The sequence below is a fragment of the Nematolebias whitei genome, chromosome 3, assembly GCF_014905685.2.
Source record: "Nematolebias whitei isolate Nwh7 chromosome 3, NemWhi1, whole genome shotgun sequence".
Classification (NCBI taxonomy): Eukaryota; Metazoa; Chordata; class Actinopteri; order Cyprinodontiformes; family Rivulidae; genus Nematolebias; species Nematolebias whitei.
This window is the reverse complement of record NC_056500.1, coordinates 56,893,298-56,906,616: the sequence shown is the minus strand read 5'-3', so window position 1 is coordinate 56,906,616 and position 13,319 is coordinate 56,893,298.

Genomic DNA, 13,319 nt, shown 5'->3' with positions numbered 1-13,319 from the left:
CTCCCCACCATCACAGACATCTACACCTCCAGATGCAGGAAGAGGGCCACCTGCATCATGAAGGACCCCACCCACCCAGCACACACACTTTTTGCCCCACTCCCCTCAGGAAGGAGGTTAAGGAGCATTAAGTGTAGAACCACTAGACTGAGGAACAGCTTCTACCCTGAGGCTGTTAGACTCATGAATCTCTAACTAGAATAATCACTGTGAAAAACCATATCATGTTGCTGCTGATCTGTTTCATGTTGCTGCTGATCTGTTTCAATGTTGATGTGTTCATGCGTGCACATCTGCTCACAGACTCATGTTCATGTTTGTGCTGATGTTCAATGTTTTATGTTATGAGTGCTTAGTGTATATTTAGTTGATGTTTTTCTTAGTTCATATCTTAGATGTTATTACTGTTTTTCTTATACATTTTATTGTTGGATGTAACTGGGACCCTGTGTACATAATTTCGCTCCACCACATGTACCACATGAGGTGCGAATGACAATAAAGAAACTCTGACTCTGACTCTGACAACACGAGTCCTGAGCCTGCAGGCTCAAACCAGACTTGCCTGTTTAGTTCAAGGTTGTTGAAACTCTGAGCAGCTGCGAGTGTTTTTCTCTGATGATGGTTGGTTACGTTTAGGTCAAAGGTCAGAGATCAGCCTTGGCTGAATTGACTTGGAGACAACCTGCAACTGTTTCTCAGCAGATTTAACGATTAGTGGAGGAGATGCTGACACAAAATCATAGCTGGGAAGATGAGGAATAAAAACATCTACAAAGAGTTGCAGTAAAACTAAAGCATGAAAAGCTGCAGGTGCTGGTACTTCAATGAGTCAGTCATCCATCCCTCTATTCATTTATCCATCATCTGCTGCTACTTGTGTGTTAGGTCATGGGGCAGCAGTTTGAGCCTGCAGGCCCAGACCTCACTTTCCATTCCACTTCCACCTTTTTTATGCCCAGCGGTGTAGTCTACATTTTTGTACTGGGTATACTGTGCTTAGAAACCGAAGGACACCAGTGAGTACAATGTAATCGTTAATTTATTTTGATTTTTAAACATAATGAACATTTCAAAATTTCTATGAAGCTTATATTTGAATAAATGTACAGCAAACTTTGTACAACAGTTGGCTTTGTAACATGTTGTAGATTTTCTAAAAGCAAAACATGTTCAAGTATTAAATAGTAACAAGTACTCAAGTATTAATTATACAAAAAAAACCTAGTTGAACTAGTGTGAATCAGTGTGTCTATAAAATGTTCCAAATATGTTGACAATGATACAAGCCCAATATTATGTCACATATCACTGGGCACTTTTAAGTGGTTATACTGAAATTCCCAAGCTTTTCTAGCGGGTGTACTCCATATACCCGTGTATCGCGTAGACTACACCACCACTCAGCCCCAACTCTGCTCAGCCCTCCATGGACAGATCTCTGTTCCACCAGTGCTTTTTAGCTGATTCGAGGCTGATTCGGGCCCTTTTTTTGTCCTTGCTTCTCTGGTGGGACCGTTGGAGCTGAGTCGAGCTGACTCGAGCTGAGTCGAGCTGAGTCGAGCTGAGTCGAGCTGACTCCGACCGAAACGTGAATGCAGGTCACTGATTGGTCAGGGGGAGGAGTCACTGGATCTCAGAAACTTTTTACCAATCCGCCATTTGCAATTTCTCGGAACTTGGAGCAGCGGCTGGATCTATTTTTAAGATTTTAAAAACAATAATGACAACACCGTGTTTAACGCTGAAGTCCAGGCGTTTTTTTGTGTTTGGTGACCGACGACAAAATTTGAGTGAGCGGAGTCACCGCGGAGGATCATACGAGCTGCCGAGCCGTTGAAGCACGCGACGCCGCACCCTGAGCCCCGGCCTCCCGTGCTCACAAAGGCCGGATTACAAGCCCTGGCAGGCGGGAAGACCGGGACAGAGGGTTGGAAACTTTTTTTTTATAACATTTTTTGTATAAAAAATTACGTTTTTTTAATCAATGAAGAATAAAAAAATTAATAAACGGTGCCGGCTTCATCAAGAAATCCTGTTTTCACTTTGACTTTATTAAATAATCTGGTAATTAAAGTTAATTCAGCTGAAAAATCATAAAAAGACAAAATTATTGGATCTCAGGAATATTTCCCTCCAACATGTTTAAAGAAGAGACACAGCCTTTAGTTCAACTTTATTCTAACCCACAGATGAACAAATCACAAAACAAGAATTACACTTTAAATTAAATCTAAAATAAAATCTGTATACAAGAAACAAAAACACAATAAAAGTAGACACAATGAGTGCAAATACATCAAATGATGAAGACAAATATAGAATTTTAAATATAAATGTTTATTTTGAATCTGGTTCATCAGATTTAATTCAGATTATTTATATAACACCAATTCACAACAGAAGTCGTCTCAGGGCACTGAACAGAAATATTCATATTTAAAACTAATAATTGAACTTTATTTATCTGAGGAGCAGACTGCTTTGAGTTTAACTCATCGCAGAACTCTCTCTCTTAATGATGAACTAAAGTTCATTAAAGTTCATTAGTAGGATTTTGGATTCTGGACACGCCTCCAGAACCGGTTCTGAAGTTCATTACAAATCCAGGCTGATCTGAGCAGAGCTGAGCAGAGCTGGGCTGAGGAGGAGCGGTGCAAAAGGGGCATAAGTCACTACCCAGATTTGGTGACCCTAAGTAAGAGAAGAACTAGAAAGATGGGTGAACAGAGAGCTTTGCCTTGCAGCTCAGATTCCTCTTTACCACAGTGGACTGCTACAAACTGTGTTCTCAAAACCTCAGTAACCGTGCCGGCCCCAGGCAATTTGGTGCCCTAGGCAAGATTCCAGGTGGCCCCCCCTGAGCATTTTTATAAAGTTCACTGCCAATTTCTGAATTTGGTATAAAGTTTATTAATTTTAAAAATACAAAACAATTCCATAAATTATATTAAAAAAATACAGGAGATTTAAAACGAAAGGCAGCAGAAAGGAGAAAAAATCTTATTATATCTGCCCCTTTTTTCAAACAATTAGTTCAATCATCTGTGATGGACTTGCGACCCGTCCAGGGTGTCCCCCGCCCCTTGCACAGTGATTGCTGGACATGGGCACCAGCGACCCCCGTGACCCAAAATGGAATAAGCGGGTAAAGAAAATGGATGGATGGATGGATAGTTGAATCATAATAATTTTCAAGTAACAGAACAAAATGAATAACTCTTTCTAATTTTTCTCATTCTAATACAAAACACACACTGAGCTACTTCATATATACTTTTTTAACAATCCAGTTTTGATCTTTTTCTTAAATGTACACATTGACTTGGCATTTTTCACATCACTCTCTAGACCATTCCACAATCCAACTCCTTGGATTGAGGTAGACCTTCCCTTCAGACTAGTTCTGAATTTTGGTTTGACAAATATCTCTATCCCCTTAAGATTATAACAACTTTGTCTTTTAACAAAATTTCTTTGGATATTTAATGGTAATGTGTTATTTTGAGCCCTATACATAACTGATAAAATACTATAATCTACTAAATCATGGAACTTCAATAACTTCAGTTGATAAAATAATGTGCTTGATGGGTGACTGTAATGCTTTCTGGTGATAATTCTTACAGCTCTTTTCTGTAAAATAAAAATAGGTTTTGTAAATGTTTTACATGCTTTCCCCCAAACATCAATAAGCGTTAAGCACTAATAGTACAAAACAATGTGCAAACAACAGCAGCACAAACAAAAGTGAGCACATGAGGACTAATGAACGCAGCAGCATGAAATAGATCAGCAGCATGAACTCATCATCATGGATAATTATTTGAATCTTATTTTAATCATCTCAACATCTTATTTTCAAGATGTCTTATTTATCTTATCTTATTTTCAGATGCCAAGATTATAATCAACATCTTATTTTAATGAACTACTTCAGTAGCCTTTTAAGGAGGAGCTTATTTATAAGAATAGAGCATGCTTAAAATCTGAACTTTTTAACATGAAGGTGATTATTAATTATTTAGTGTAATAAAATCAATAAGGAACTCTTATCTTTGACTTCAGTTTTCTGTTTGGGATTATTTTTGCATTTGAAACTGAAGCAGGATGAGAAAAAACAAAAAAACAGTGGATCATGACAATTTCATCTCATTTTGAGTTTTTTTTTTTTTTAAATCTCTTTCACTCGTGCCGCGCTACCCAGTCACACTCGCGCAGCTCATTCGGTCGCGCGTGCGTGTCATATGGTTGCGTGCGCCTGTCTGTACGCGATTCTTTTGTCCGCTATGGCCCGTCATAATGGAGCTGTCAGTTTGCCTTGTGTCGCGTTCTGCCATCAGGAGTGTTGATCCCAATTGCAGGAGGATGACAGGAGGCTCGATGAAAAGATCAAAAGTATTTATTTTCATCCATCCATCCATCCATTTTCTTCCGCTTATTCGGGGTCGGGTCGCGGGGGTAGCAGCTTAAGGAGGGAGGCCCAGACTTCCCTCTCCCCAGCCACTTGGGCCAGCTCTTCCGGGGGAATCCCGAGGTGTTCCCAGGCCAGCCGAGAAACATAGTCCCTCCAGCGTGTCCTGGGTCTTCCTCTGGGCCTCCTTCTGGTGGGACGTGTCCGGAACACCTCACCAGGGAGGCGGCCAGGAGGCATCCTAAACAGATGCCCAAGCCACCTCAACTGGCTCCTCTCGACGTGGAGAAGCAGCGGCTCTACTCTGAGTCCCTCCTGGATGATCGAGCTTCTCACCCTGTCTCTAAGGGAGAGTCCAGACACCCTGCGGAGAAAACTCATTTTGGCCGCTTGTGTCCGAGATCTCATTCTTTCGGTCACAACCCAAAGCTCGTGACCATAGATGAGGGTAGGAACATAGATCGATCGGTAAATTGAGAGCTTCGCCTTTTGACTCAGCTCTCTCTTCACCACGACAGACCTGTCCAGCGCCTTCTTCACTGCAGACGCTGCACCTATCCGCCTATCGGTCTCACGCTCCATTTTTCCCTCATTCGTGAACAAGACCCCAAGATACTTGAACTCCTCCACTTGGGGTAGGACCACCTCCCTGACCCGGAGAGGGCACTCTACCCTTTTCCGGCTCAAGACCATGGCCTCGGATTTGGAGGAACTGATCTTCATCCCGGCCGCGTCGCATTCGGCTGCGAACCGCCCAGCAAGTCCCCCAGCAGAACAAGGGAGTCCCCAGGAGGTGCACTTTCCAGTACCCCCTCCAAGGACTCCAGAAAGGGTGGATAATCTGAACTGCCGTTTGGTGTAAAGGCACAAACGACAGTCAGAACCCGTCCCCCCACACGTAGGTGGAGGGAGGCCACCCTCTCATTCACTGGGGTGAACCCCAACACACAGGCACCAAGTTGGGGGGCAATAAGTATGCCCACTCCTGCTCGGCGCCTCTCACCAGGGGCAACTCCAGAGTGGAAGAGTGTCCAGCCCCTCTCAAGGAAACTGGTTCCAGAGCCTGAGCCAAGCGTAGAGGTGAGTCCGACTATCTTCTAGCCGGAACCTCTCAGCCTCACAAACCAGCTCAGGCTCCTTCCCCAGCAGTGAGGTGACATTCCACGTCCCAATAGCCAGCTTCTGTAGCCGAGGATCAGACCGCCAGGGTTCCCGCCCTCGGCCACCACCCATCCCACATTGCACCCTTGGTCTTTGTCCCTTTTTTACAAAAACAAAACAAAGGCTGACAGGGCAGCTTACTTACTGATAACAGGACAGGATGGAAAGCAGAAACACACACCATAAGGATAATCCCGAGACAAAGACAAGACACCAGTGAACTGAATATATACACACACACTGATTAGGACAATGACAGACACCTGCAGTGATTAACATTAGACACAGGTGAGACAGGGGCTGAGCACAAGGGAAAACCCTGAGTGTTGGAAACATGAGAAAACGGACAGAGACAGAATCAAAACCCCACAGTACCCGCCACTCAAGGGATGGCTCCAGACATCCCAAGGACAAGCTACATCCAACTTGGGTGGGAGGCGGGACAAACTAAGACAGAGAAACACATAGGACCAGAAGAACAAAAAACCGACAGGTAAACCTGGGTAACTGAACACAAAACCAAATCCAGGAACCCCAACCACAGTCAAGGTGTATGGTCAGGAGACCATCCAGGTCAGGACCAGTATTCAGGAGGGCGACCAGGTGACCATCCCCAATGAGGCAGGAGATCAGGGGGATGGCCAGGAAACCATCCACCTTCAGGCCAGAGCTCCAGCAGGCAGCCAGGGGACCATCCATCTTGGGGTAGTACAGTCATCCATCTAAGCCCTCCTGGACAGAAACAGGCGAGAACCTCTTTGGGCGGACCAGGGATCGGACCAGGGGTTGAAGCAGGGACAAAGACCTCTGCAGACAGGCCAGGGATGAAGACCTCTGCAGATGGGCCAGGGACAAAGACCTCTGCAGATAGACCAGGGACGAAGACCTCTGCAGACGGGCCAAGGACAAAGAGCTCTGCAGATGAGCCAGGAGTGAGGGTCTCAGATGGCCCGGGATCTTCTGCAGTGGGACCCAGAGCAGAGACCTCCAGAGACGACTCGGAAGCGAGGACTTCTGAAGACGAGCCAGGAGTGAGGGTCTCAGACAGGTCGGGATCTTCTGTGGTCGGGCCTAGAGCAGGGACCTCTAGAGACGACTCGGGAGCAAGGAACTCTGAAGACGAGCCAGGAGTGAGGGCCTCAGATGGGCCGGGATCTTCTGCGGTGGAGACCGGAGCAGAGACCTCCTGAGACGACTTGGGAGCGCGGACCTCCAGAGACGAGTCGGGAGAGAGGACCTCCAGAGACGAGTCGTGAGCGAGGACCTCAACCGAAGACGAGGCGTGAGCGAGGACCTCAGCCGAAGAGCCAGGATCTTCTGCAGTAGAGTGGATCTCAGCAAAAAAGCTGAGAGCAAGGACCTCAGCCAAAGAGCCAGGAGCGTGGACCTCAGCCAAAGAGCCTGGAGCGTGGACCTCAGCCGAAGAGCCGGGAGTGTGGACCTCAGCCGAAGAGCCAGGATCTTCTGTGGTAGAGTGGATCTCAGCAGAAGAGCAAAGAGTGAGGACCTCAGCCGAAGAGCTGGGGACCAGATCTGCAGCAGGTGGTGGTGGTAGAGTCAGGACTGCAACAGGAGAGTTGGGTACCAGGACTACAGCTGGGGAACCAGGAACAGGGACCAGAGACGGGGCTGCAGCTGGAGAACCAGGGTCCAGAGACGGGGCTGCAGCTGGAGAACCAGGGACCAGAGACTGGGCTACAGCTGCATGTGATGGAGCCGGAGCTGCAGCAGCAGGTGATGGAGCCATGGCTGCAGAACCAGGGACCAGAGAAGGGGCTACAGCTGCGGGTGATGGAGCCAGAGCTGCAGCAGCAATTGATGGAGCCGGGGCTGCAGCTGAAGAACCAGAGACCGGAGCTGCATCAGGAGATGGGTTCAGAGCTGCTGCTAGGGAGTCAGGGACAGGAACCAGAGCTGGAGCAGCAGGTGAACCAGGAACCAGAGCTGCAGCAGGTGGTGGAGGAGTCTGGGCTGCAGCAGGTGGTGGAGGAGCCATAAACCCCTCAGGAGAACTAGAATGAGGAGCATCCACCTGGGTCTCCTCGCAGTGGGGCAGAAGCGGAGCCAAGTACATTGCCACCACAGAAGCCTGCCACCGTTCCAGCTCCTCCAGTGAAGGAGGGCTGTACTGCTCCTCTGGCAGGTGGCGGCATGGGTTCCTCTCCTCCAGCGAATTCCCCCCTCGCTCCTCCAATGAGTGAGAGCTGGACAGATTTATTGGCGGATACAGGTACCCTCCCCTCAGCGAAATTTTCCACCGTTCGTCCAGTGTCAGAGAGCTGGGATTTCCCCCTGCTCACGAAGCTCTCCTCCATTTGCGCTGGGCTCGGGGAGGACCAGCGTTTCGTTCCCCTCTTTCCAACACTGATTCGGGACAGCTAGGAGGTGAATGAGGAGGAAGTGGGCAGCCGGGTGCAGCAGCATGACAAGCAGATGAGGAGGAGTGAGACGGAGAGGACCCGGGTTTAATGGCCAGGCTGGTCCCCCAAAACGGATTCTTAATTCTCTCCTCCCTTTCTCTGTTGCGCTGAGTTGTCTTCTCTGCCTCACGAGGCAAAAACTCAAACAAAGTAATCATCCTCCTACTGGGTTCAGAATGGCATCGGGATTCTGTTGCGTTCTGCCATCAGGAGTGTTGAACGCAATTGCAGGAGGATGACAGGAGGCTTGCTGAAAAGATCAAAAGTATTTATTTTACAAAAACAAAACAAAGGCTGACGGGGCAGCTTACTTACTGATAACAGGACAGGACGGAAAGCAGAAACACACACCATAAGGATAATCCCGAGACAAAGACAAGACACCAGTAAACTGAAAATATACACACACACTGATTAGGACAATGACAGACACCTGCAGTGATTAACATGAGACACAGGTGAGAAAGGGGCTGAGCACAAGGGAAAACACTGAGTGCTGGAAACATGAGGAAACGGAAAGAGACAGAATCAAAACCCCACACCTTGTGTGAAAAACCACATTCTCCATGGTCTTCTGCCTCATCTTCTGCTCATGCGGAGTCCATTGTTGAAAAATGACAAAATAGAACTCCTAAAACTGCTAAAACTTGATGCCACTCCGTTTTTATTTTTATTTCCAGAAGAAGAAGAAGTGTCTTCTTCAGAAGTTTTTGTGTTGTTTCTTTCAGTAGTTCTTGGTGCAGCGCCCCCACAGGCAAGTGGGGGAACAGGTTGGTTCAACAGGTTGACTCGACTGCACAGTGCAGTGTGAATGCAAACTCAGCAGCTCAAATGTAACAAAAGCTCATGAATATTGGTCCCGAACCGAACCGAGTCTACCGGACTATCAGGTGTGAAAACAACCTTAATTCTCTGCTTTTAAATGAAAAATAAATGTTTTATTTTACTGGAGCTCTTTGTGTCTGCCTGTGGGTGGGGTGTCAGCTTCAATCAGCTACTGAGCAGAACAAATGTAGCACAAACATTTGACACCAATTTCGTTAGGTTTGAAGAAGATGGGAGTGGAAACTTCATTCTGGTCTGAGACGAGCTGAGACAGAGACAGACACACACGAGTTGCATGCACGCGCACCTCGGTTAAATCTCGCTCGTGAGGATTATATGTTCACGTGTGGTGTGCACATCTCTGTCCATTCATCTTTTCTCCGGTTTGGGCAATTGGAGTGAGAGAGACATCCAACGAGAAAGGTGGAGCAGAGAGAGAATGAAAAAGAGAAAACCACTGACTCTGACTCTCACTCTCCACCTGCCTGTGAAGACCTGTCAATGCAGCTGATCCTAACTTCTCACCCACAGACAATCATATAAACCTGTTCTTTTGTACTCCTGTGTCTGACTTATTCTGAATCCAAATCCGAACGTGACAGTGACGGCCGTTTCTGAGTGGAATGCATTCAGAAATCGGAACAGACCTGCTGCCAAAGGACCTGAATGGTTTTCTTTTTTTGAATTCTGTTATTTCAGAGATGAAAAGGTAAGTTCTCCTTCTACTCCTCTGGCTACATTGTCTCCAAAGCGACCTGCTATCGCAGCACAGTTGCAAACTCCAGCTGGCTTTTGGATGAACCTAAGGAGAACTTTAACATCTTCATTTCTGCTACTTCCAGTTCTTTCTCCTGTCTTTTTGTCAACGCCACTGTCTCCAGACCACACAACATTGCTGGTCTCACCACTGTCTTGTAATTTTCCTTTGTTCATCCAGACATACACCAAGCACTACTGTTTGCTAACACTTGGTTTGATAAAAATAGCTACAAGTCGTGAGATTAGCTTACTTATCACCTTTATTTGACTTAGGACGACCATAAACTTCTGTGATAAATCCACAACACCAAATATTATTCCTCTGTATGTGATTAATTATGAAGTATAAAGCTTGGAAAAGTGCTAGAACACAAGGAGTTTGCTTGTAGCTACTTAGCTTCTTTGGACGTCAGCGCCGAAACTCCAGAAGACACTGATTGGCTGGAATGAAAGTTTGCCTGTGATTTAATTGGTTGAATTTTTTTACCTCTTCATAAACTTCCGTTGTCGCTAGACAAATCACGTGACACATGTCTGTTTTGACCGGGGGTGGGGGGGGATCCTTCCTCCACTCTGCACGCATACAGACAGGTAGAGAGTTGCACTTGGACTGACAGTTTATTATAAAGCGGGAAATAACTAGATATTTTTGCTTGGACATTTGTGCAGTTGCACTAACTGTGCAGCATAGATTTTCTTGGGTGCAGAGAATGTGCGAGCAGTGGATGCCTGTGGAGGCGCGAAGCTTAGAGGGAACATAAATGTCAGGGACCAGCTGACAGGCAGGGCTGTAAAGGCCCGTAAAGTGGGAGGGTCAGTGGCTCCCTGACCCCCACTGTTACTGCGCCATTGGTCCAACATAACCGACCACAACAGTACATTTTACACACAGGTCTTCAAAGTTGACCTTCCTGAATTTATCCACCTCTTAATATCATCAGAATGATGCCACAACTATAGAATGTATTGATAATACACAGAAATGCAGAATAAACTGGTGCTCCGACAGGTGTCTCAACCCAAGTAGTGAAAATGAATGCCATTACTAAAGAATGAGACTCAGTTAACTCAGTTCAAGCATCCTTCAACTGCAGCCACAGCTGCACCACATATTTCTCAAAAGCATCAACAAAAAAATAACTAATTTGAATAAAATGCATTTTTCTCACCAAAACTCCATCCATCCATCCATTATCTTTACCCGCTTATTCCATTTTGGGTCACGGGGGTCGCTGGTGCCCATGTCCAGCAATCACTGTGCGAGGGGCGGGGTACACCCTGGACGGGTCGCAAGTCCATCACAGGGCCACATAGAGTCAAACAACACAAACAACCATTCACTCTCTCACTCACACCTAGGGACAATTTAGAGTTACCAATCAGCCTAACATGCATGTTTTTGGTCTGTGGGAGGAAACCGGAGTACCCGGAGAAAACCCACGCATGCACGGAGAGAACATGCAAACTCCACCCAGAAAGGCCTCCGGACCGGGGTTTGAACCAAGGACCTGCTCGCTGAGAGGCAACAGCTCTACCAGTTGCGCCACCGTGCTGCCCCACCAAAACTCCATCCTTCTTTATTTTCTTAAGAAGAGTTCAGTTCCTCTGTCTTACAGGTAATTATGGCGTTTCCGTCTCAACAATGAGTGCTTTCTGTCGCCATGAAAGCTTACGTTGAAAATCAAGTCATCCCTGTTGTTTTTCTGATCTAAGTTTTAATTTGCTTAAGGGCTGAGAGTGCAGTTTCACAGTGTCGACAAGTACGCTCTCTGACCGTCCAATCAAATGATGTGAAAATCCTGACATTGCAGAACGCCTACTATAAGGCCCTGACAGCTAACTCAACAGCTGATTGGTCAAAGTTCTATGTTTTAACCTGCAGATGAAGACCTAGAGAGGATTCCTTTGGCCCTAACAGCAGATAATGGTTGAAATATGGTTGGATTAAAGCTCTTTATATACATATGCTACTGGAAGCTGCACAACCAGGAGAAAAGTTATGAAATTAAGAGAACATACTTTTCAGAATTATAATAAATTGAGCAAATAAACTAAAATGAAAACTATCGATTCTGATTGTGTTTAGGCCAGCAGAGAAGGCTTTGCTGGCTATGATTGTCCACCACCGGATTCTGATAAAGGCCCATCCTGAGCCTAGTTTTCCCAAATCTTTCTTCCTGTTGAAAAGAAATTGTTTTGTTCTACTGTTGCCTATGTATAGCTAAGAATGGAAGATTGCTACAAAGTAAAGGCTCCCACAGACTCTGGCATTATTATGTGAGCCGCGCTGACACTACGCGCACTGTCCGCAGACGGATGAGACTTCATACTCGAGTGTACACCTGATGGACTGCAGCCAGTGCTGCAGACAAGGGGCGTTTACCTTCGGGACAAATTTAGGCCACCGATTGGTCATTTGCTGACAGATCTACTGGATTGATTGACAAGTCAAAATAAAAAATAAAAAACGAGAGCTGGCAGCAAGCAGCAGTGGTGTTCTGTGTTTATATGTTGTTAATAAAAAGTTCTAAAAAATAAATAATAAACAGGGAGCACTGGCCCTGCAGCCCACACATCAGACCGGCCCACTGAGAAATCTCCAGACCTTCCCACATCCACACCGGGCCTGATTTTAATTCTCTTGTGACAAATTCCTTAATTTCTCACAATTTCAGTCATGGCGTTAATGGATGAGGAGGACGAGATTGCTTGTCTCTTGGAAAAAATCAAAAGAAAAGGCCATTAAACCAGACCATGTCAGGGTTTCAAGGCAGATCAGGACAGGAGAACCCAGTAGCACAGGCAGGACTCAGGAGACAGGCATAAAATAAAATACTTTTAATAATAATAAATCAAAAGGCCGACATGGCAGCAAAAACTTACAAAAACAGATTCAGGAACAGGATTAAATAGGATCAGACTGGCAGGACAGGACAGGACAGGCAATACCCAATGACGAACCGACACTGACAGCACAGACAAACTTTATATACACAAACAGGACATGACACCGGTGATGATAATCAGACAATCAAAGTAGAGACACAAGGGAGAACAGACAGGGGAAGGCCCACTAGATGGCGCCATCCCTACAGTACCCCCCTCAAGGATGCCCCCTGGCATCCCCAAGAAACCCCTTCCCAGAAAACTAGGGCGGGAGGAGGGAGGAATTGCAAGGGTGGCGGGCATGAACAAAGACATCCAAGGACCAAAACAAAACCGACAGGACAAGGCCTGGGGACTAAACCAAGTAGGGAAAACAAAATGTCCAGACGGCCGGGAGACCATCCACTGGCTCAGAGCAGGTCAGGTGGGCAGCCGGGAGGCCATCCGACGGGCCAGAGCAGGTCAGGTGGGCGGCTGGGAGGCCGTCCAACACGAGGCCAAAGTTCAGGTGGGCGGCGTGGAGGCCGTCCAGTACTGGACCAATGTTCTGGTGGGTGGCGTGGAGGCCATCCAGTACAGGACCAACGTTCAGGCGGGTGGCGTGAGGGTAAATGGACTGTACTTATATAGCGCTTTTCTATCTTATTTCAAGATACTCAAAGCGCTTTACATTACAATCTGTGCCCTCATTTACCCATTCATACAGCACTCTACTAGATCTCTACAAAGCTAATTGAACAAATCATTCTAAAGAGACTAATCTGAGCTTTATCACATTCGTCCTCCAGGTCCCCCTCGAGCCAGGAGACATGAGAGGGGTCCTCCAGGACCCCCGAGAGACAGGAGACATGAGG